Source organism: Strongylocentrotus purpuratus, unplaced genomic scaffold, assembly GCF_000002235.5.
Source record: "Strongylocentrotus purpuratus isolate Spur 01 unplaced genomic scaffold, Spur_5.0 spur5_scaffold_3, whole genome shotgun sequence".
Classification (NCBI taxonomy): Eukaryota; Metazoa; Echinodermata; class Echinoidea; order Camarodonta; family Strongylocentrotidae; genus Strongylocentrotus; species Strongylocentrotus purpuratus.
This window is the reverse complement of record NW_022145609.1, coordinates 30,974,379-30,981,573: the sequence shown is the minus strand read 5'-3', so window position 1 is coordinate 30,981,573 and position 7,195 is coordinate 30,974,379.

Below are 7,195 nucleotides of genomic sequence, written 5' to 3'. Positions count from 1 at the left end.
TTTTATGTAAAAATGTGTAGAATAGGTGTCACATGCATATTCACCTGTTCTACACATTTTTACATACTAGCAGTGAAGGGATGTTCTTTTGTTGAGGGTAGAATGAGGAACTGTATATTTTGTCCTCTTTCTTTGTCCGTAATGTTCATAGTGTTACTTCCTGCATGCATCATCGTCGAGTGCAATCTAACAGATTTCTAATTGTAGTCAACATGGGCAGTTAAGTACGTTGACACGCATGATCAGTCGGCGTTCGTCGTGTTCTCGTCCACTCAATCTAAAAGTCCCTAATCTAAAAGTCCCTACTATCGATGGTCTTGTGGACCCCTTTGTGAAAACCCTGTATTTCGGTTTATTCATGTACCGTGAGAAGTGGATGACCCTTGCCTTATCCCCCGGCTCTCTCCCTTTCCCTCTCTGTCTCTCTCTCTCTCTCTCTCTCTCTCTCTCATTCTTTCCCTCTTTCCCTTTGTTTCCAGTTTCTTTCTGTCACTCATTTTCTCCTATCTCTGCTGTTTTGCGCCAAAAGGAACCACATTTGTGCTTATCATACTGGAGCTCAAAACCCGTCAAGTCTTTGCTTATCTTGGGGCTCCACTTCACTCAGGATTGATCTATTTTGCAATCCATTTCTGTTTTTTTCTTCAATGGAATATAAAGAAATTACATTTAATCAGAGATAAATTTATTCGCTGATTTGTAACCTAGACTGCATTATGGTTGAATGATGACGGCTACATGCATGTTTCTTTAATAGTAAGAGAAAGTCGATTTAACAAAACCGTCTTTATTTAGAAAAGTACAGATGGGCATCAATAAAATAAATAAATACTGAAGAGATAAATGTACTGATTAAAAAGTGTCATTTTTATATTCCAAATCATATCGAACCATGCCAAGTATAACCATAAATATTTTATTTTGTTGATGTTAAAAATGTATATAAACAGATACAAATTTCATTAGGTGTGTGTCAATAATGTCATAAATCATCTTTATTGAACGAATCTTATGATTTTTTAGAGGCTTTGTACATTAACCTCATGATATTTGTTCATTGCACACTTATAAACATAAAAACATTCATGGTCTAGCTCGTGACGCAATCTAACACTAAATGACGGTCACGTACTATTTCACTATGTATCATAGTCACATTAACATCAAACGGAGCCAATGAAATTGAAATATCATATACACATTGCACACGATGGACAGCCTTCACAAAACAGAGAGTCTTTTGTACAAAGCACTTGCCATCAATGATATCATCATTGTCCTCTGCAAAGTGGCCCTTGTTGTCAGTATTTCGCTAGAGATTGACTCAGGCTGTTTTCAGGTATTTCTGTCGAGTCTGTTTGTAGTCTTTGTTTTGGTAATAATAATCGTCCTGATAAACGTCAATCGCTTCATAATGATCATGCGACCCCTTCACCATCAGAGGTTGGTGACGCCGAAGAGACTATACTGCGTTTTGTTAGTTGGCATGTCGAGTACAGTTGCCTTACTTGTCCTTATTAATATCCTAGGCAGTACTTCATTCATTAGAGAAGAGGTCTGTCCTGGTCTTACACCGCAAAATAACATATCTGATTCAGCTTTAACCTTACTTTTGGTTGCACCGATCCTGCTGGGGTTTGCCGTTATTTTGATAACCAGTAGTGGCATTTTCTACAAGTCCAGACAACAGGCGACAAAGATCGCACAAATGCGTCGCATTATTCTTCAACAGCGTGCACAGCCCGAAGTAAACAACCCTCCAGGAAATCATCGAGCCGTTACAGCAAGTGGACTAAAGGGTCTCAAAACTGTTGGCGTTATTACCATCTCGTACTGGTTCATATGGTTGCCTTACTTAATCTATATATCAACCATTGGCGGACTATATCGCGTCGAATGGTTTAAAAATATAAATTTGTTTCTCGAGTTCTGTAATTGCATTTGGAATCCTTTCATTCTCTCTATTGCTTACAAACCATTCCGAATCGCATCTAAAAATATTATGTTGAAGATGAAAGCGTCATGCTGTAGAAGTAATATTAATCCCTGATTGGATCGCGAACGATGTATCCATTCCCTTTTTAAAGAAATTAAGCTAAACCTACTATGATTATGCCATGAGTCGAGTAAGAACTTAGTCGTGCCCAAAGTGACGTAGTTTGGGTTCGCTCAGTATGAGTTGATATCACATTTAATTCTAAAAGCAAAGCAAAGAAAAGCAAAGGTTAATGAAAAGCAGGTAAGAGCTTTGACTGATATGCTTAGATAATGTTTTGATTTTAAATGTATAAATGATATTGTGAACGTTGCAGATAATGAGAAATAAAGTTCGCTGAAAGGGTTAAAAAGGAAAAAAAAACCAGGCTCTACATAATTATATATCTTTCTATGTTTCTTGTCGAGGGGCAAGTTTCAGATGCCCCTAGTTTTCCCTTTCACTGCCAACTCCACACTGTTATCAGTGTTGCATAATTACAGGCCCTCTTCAGAAGGTGTCTGTTCTTTGATAGGATTAGTAATCAGAAAACCCGTTTGCGAAATATCATGATTAACTTCGGGTGGCTAAAAAAGGAACAATTTGAATATTGATCATCGACGAATGTACGTCCCGTCAGCTCACTACAAACAAGGACACGCTATGTCCTGTCGATGACGGTAAAAACCTTGTAACGGGAGGCAACCCTTTTTCAGTAATAAGCAAATCTGTAATATAAATTTGGTTTAATTCACCGATCATGTTTATTTAAGATTACAAATTTGTTTCTTAGTTACGTAAATGTGGTAAAAATCATGCAACCCTGCTATCATGTTGTCGATATATAGGTAACTGGACGTGGTACAATTGCATTTCTCCCATTACGTCGTCGGACTGTCGATCACAAGGTCCGCGGATCGAGTCCCGCCGCGGCACTAATGTCCTTTGGCAAGACATTGATCTACATTTGCCACACTCAACACAGGTGATGTAAATGGGTACCTGGCAGGAATTAATTCCTTGAAATGCTAGAGCGCTGTGATGGCAGCTAAGCTAAAGCCGGGGTAATAATAAATGCGCCTCGGAATAGAATTTCTAGATAGACGGCGCTATAGAAATGCCTATTATTATTATTTATTATTATAATGTTTTATTATGTTTATGTCACTCTGTCAGATGATGTTATATTTTCCAAACCCTCTGGGATGTACTGTATTTGTCATTGTTTACTTATTCTGCTTTTCTTGAAAAAGATTTTTGTTTAAATTTCAACATCGCTACAAGTAACTTATTTTTGTGTGTGTGCTTGCAGGCTGAATACATTACCCTTCACCTGTAAACCAAACTCATCGAGACACTCTTATAATGTACAGGAGTGGACATTAACCCTTAGATGAGCCATTAGAGGGATCACTTCATCTTGGAATGAAAATCCATGTTTAAAACAATGAGATCCACTTTCAAAAAGAGCTTTTGCAAGCGACAACTTTCGAGTGGATTCAATTAGAAATGGACTGATCTCTAATATAACTCTTAACGAGTGAATTTCCACTCCTCTGGATTAAGAGAATGAGATCCTAGTTGACAGAAAGTAAATATTGTAGTATGCCTAACAGCTTTGTGAGATCTTGCACAATTAATTAAGTTTCTAAATTCGTAAAATTATTTATAACATTGTTTGTACCTTTCATGTAATATCAGATCATGCTGACTAAACTAATAAATCATTCCTGTCAAATCAAATCTTCGATTTTGTCGTCTTCAGATGCATTCGTGTCTTCTTTCGACATAAGCCGGTTCATTTTGCATCACCAATCAGAAAAACATTGAATATGTTGCTTATAAGGACAACATGAAGATATCGAAATGAAATAATAATAATAATAATATTTAGTTGTTATATAGCGCTTATCACAAATGTCTCTAAGCGCTTGACAAAAATACTTACGTCAAATTTCATTAAGATGCTTCGTCGCTCCGTTATTCCGTCAACATTAGTAATGGCCGGAGTCAATATAATGTTGATACTTGTCAAATGTAATCTCTTTTATTTTGTCGAAATGTAAGCTGATTGACGGTGATATTAAGATTCGTTGCGTGTGCAATCGACAATTGCCGCTTAATAAATGTAATAAGAAATCTAACTTTATGAGAAACTAAATGTTTTTTTTTTTTTTTTTTTTAACTCTTTGCGTGTATCGCTTGGTTTGTAACGACCTAGAGCACATATTCACACATTTCCATCTTTCGCATGCACTAGATACGCTAGTCGGACAGAAATCTTTCTCCGTATGAATCGACAATTACGGCTAAATAAAAGTATTTTGAACGTCATCATTTTTTGATCAACTTCGTGCCTATAAACTCGATATTCACTCTATGGTTAAACATCTATAATACAGTAAATGGCAGAGCGACGTGTGTCTCGCTTCGCTTTATCTTAAATGGCAACTACTGGTAAAAATTATGGTGCCAGGTAAAAATGTCAGAGGAAAAAATGTCAGAGGTAAAAATGTTAGAGGTAAAAATGTCAGAGGTAAAAATGTCAGAGGTAAAAATGTCAGAGGAAAAAATGTTAGAGGTAAAAATGTCAGAGGTAAAAATGTCAGAGGTAAAAATATCAGAGGTAAAAATGTACAAGCAAAAAAAAATGAGTGCCGTTTTAATATCTCAGCACTTTTATCACACAGAATGTCGAGACGTAGAGCTACTGCATGGGCTTGTCTATTATATTCCTTTCTTCAATAATGTAAATTGTATAAATGGCTGTTTGTTGTATTTCGTACATGTCCTGAGGATAATACAATGTGGAAAATAGATTTTGAAATTTATTTTTTTGTGATCAGGCTTGCATATAATTATATTATGTATGAATGTCTAACATTTTTTGATATTTTGAATTGGTTGATGTGTTAATGTTTGTGAAACGGACCGGTTTGGCCGGTGGCAGCCTACAACCTAGCCCGTGTAACGTACAAGAGACGAACAAAGTCCAAACGAAGAAATGAAAGTTCTCGACAAAAGTCAAGTGTTAAAGTGAGTAGTGCATTTAGTACAAATAATTACATATAATCACGAGGAATCACGAAAACACGAAAAATTTTATCAAAATGATAAAAACTTTGGCCCAGTCTTGGTAAAGTCACAAGCACTGTACACAGAAAGATATTGATATGGGACTACACAAACATATGGCAAATCAAATCAGGCCTCATTTTAAAGCCGTTACTTGTCAAACCTGGGATATGAAGTCATTTGAAATAGATTTTCAGGGAATAACTTTTTTCTTTGATGTTCTTCCACACTTGCATAACAAGAATGATAACAAACGCTCACAAATTATTGTTCACCTTTCCCCAGAACTCAACCTTCTCTTTAATTGATGTAACATGGTCGGCTTTCTGCTTTTTATCGGAGTAACAAAGCTGCTTATTGATTTTCTCCCAGACTATTTTATACCGCAATAGTAATCGACAATATTTTATTGGAACGCGCGCACTTCGGGAATGTGATGGGTTAGCATTGATAACATGGCTTTCTGCTTTGTTTCAGAGTATCAAAATACCAAGCCCACAAGAAAGTGGAATTGTCGGAAATATGCATTTATTGGAAATTACATATAATAGTAGTCATTGCCACGCAGTTAAAATGTCCAACAATCTTCAAAAGTGAAGGAGAAGTGGGGGGCGGTTCATAGATATCTGATCCTATTTCGGGGGTGTACTGACTTTTATTTTTATTTAATAATTACACCATGGAGCGACAACTCAGCCTATAAAACATGGCCAAACTTCTCGATTTTAGAAATCTTTTTCCCCAGAAGTTTGCTCAGTGTACTAGTACCATTTGCTTTTACAAAAGCATAATATACCAGTATATAAATATTGAATAAGGCAGACTAATGGGCAGGGCTCAAATTACTTTTTTGTCCACGGGGGCTCTTCCCCCCAAAAAGAGTCCCCGTGAGCCTTCTCACGGGGGCTCTTTTAGTACTGACGGGGGCTCTTTTTTATACAAATTTCCATTGAATTGGTACCTATGATACTCCTTAATTCTTTGCTATTTCATTATAATCAGCATTTTGCCTCTTACAAATTTACAAGCTACATGTACATAGCTGTTACTGACTTTCTTCTCGTTCTGCACATTACTTCCTCCTCATTATTCTGAGCAACCTTTACATTCTTTCTTTACTGAGCGATTCTGTTTTTGGTGCTTTTTTGTACAGGCGCGGATCCACGGGCCGATTCTAACGGCCCGCCCCCCTAGCCTCCCAAACCGGTAAAAAAGTAGGATAATAACGTAAATTTAACTTAACAACCCCCTCCCCCTGACCTGCCAGTGACGTAAATGCGGCATCAAAATATTTGTGCTTCTCTGACCGTAATTAAATGCCTAAAACCCCTGAGCTTCCGGGGCTCCACCCCCTGAGCCCCCCACACCAATTTACGCTCGTTACCCTCTACCTGATCGTAAATACTTTAGCAATTTTGGCACAAAAGTCGTACGGGGGCTGTTTCAGTGACATACCGTACCACACTATGACATATCTTCTTCTCCCCTTGCATTAAAGAATGGAACAGTCTGCCTGATGATATAAAAAATAGTACAACTCTTTCTAGGTTTAGAAGGTTATCTAAAACGTACCTACTTGAAAGACTGACATAGTTTTTATTTGCATCTTAGTATTTTCTTATTCTGAAATGTTTTTTGACCACTAAGGACCTACTTGTCAGTGTGTGTGTGTGTGTGTGTGTGGGTGTGTGCGTGTGTGTGTGAGAGAGTATTTGTATGTTCTATTTTCTGTAGCTTAGTATTTTCATCCATTGTATAATCATACGTAACATTCTTTTTACTGTAAATGTATGTACTTTGTTGACTATAGGGCCCCGCTCACAAGCTTAGCTTCTAAAGGGTTCCTAAAACCATTCAGTTTATTATGTAATCAAGTTAGAATATGTTGATTGATGTACTATTACCAGTCTCTTTATTATGTAACAGATTAAATCATGCTTTGTGTGGTTTTGAATAAAATGAACTGAACTGAACTGGAACGAGCAAGAAAACAGATCATTAAAAGGGATTAAGCGACAAATAATGATTGTGATTCAAATATTTGTTTGAATAAGCACTGCTATTCACCAGAATCTTCTTTGTAAAAACAACTTTTACAAATCTCAGCCATGCTTACTGAGTTGAGACGTTCCATTCAATTTAAAA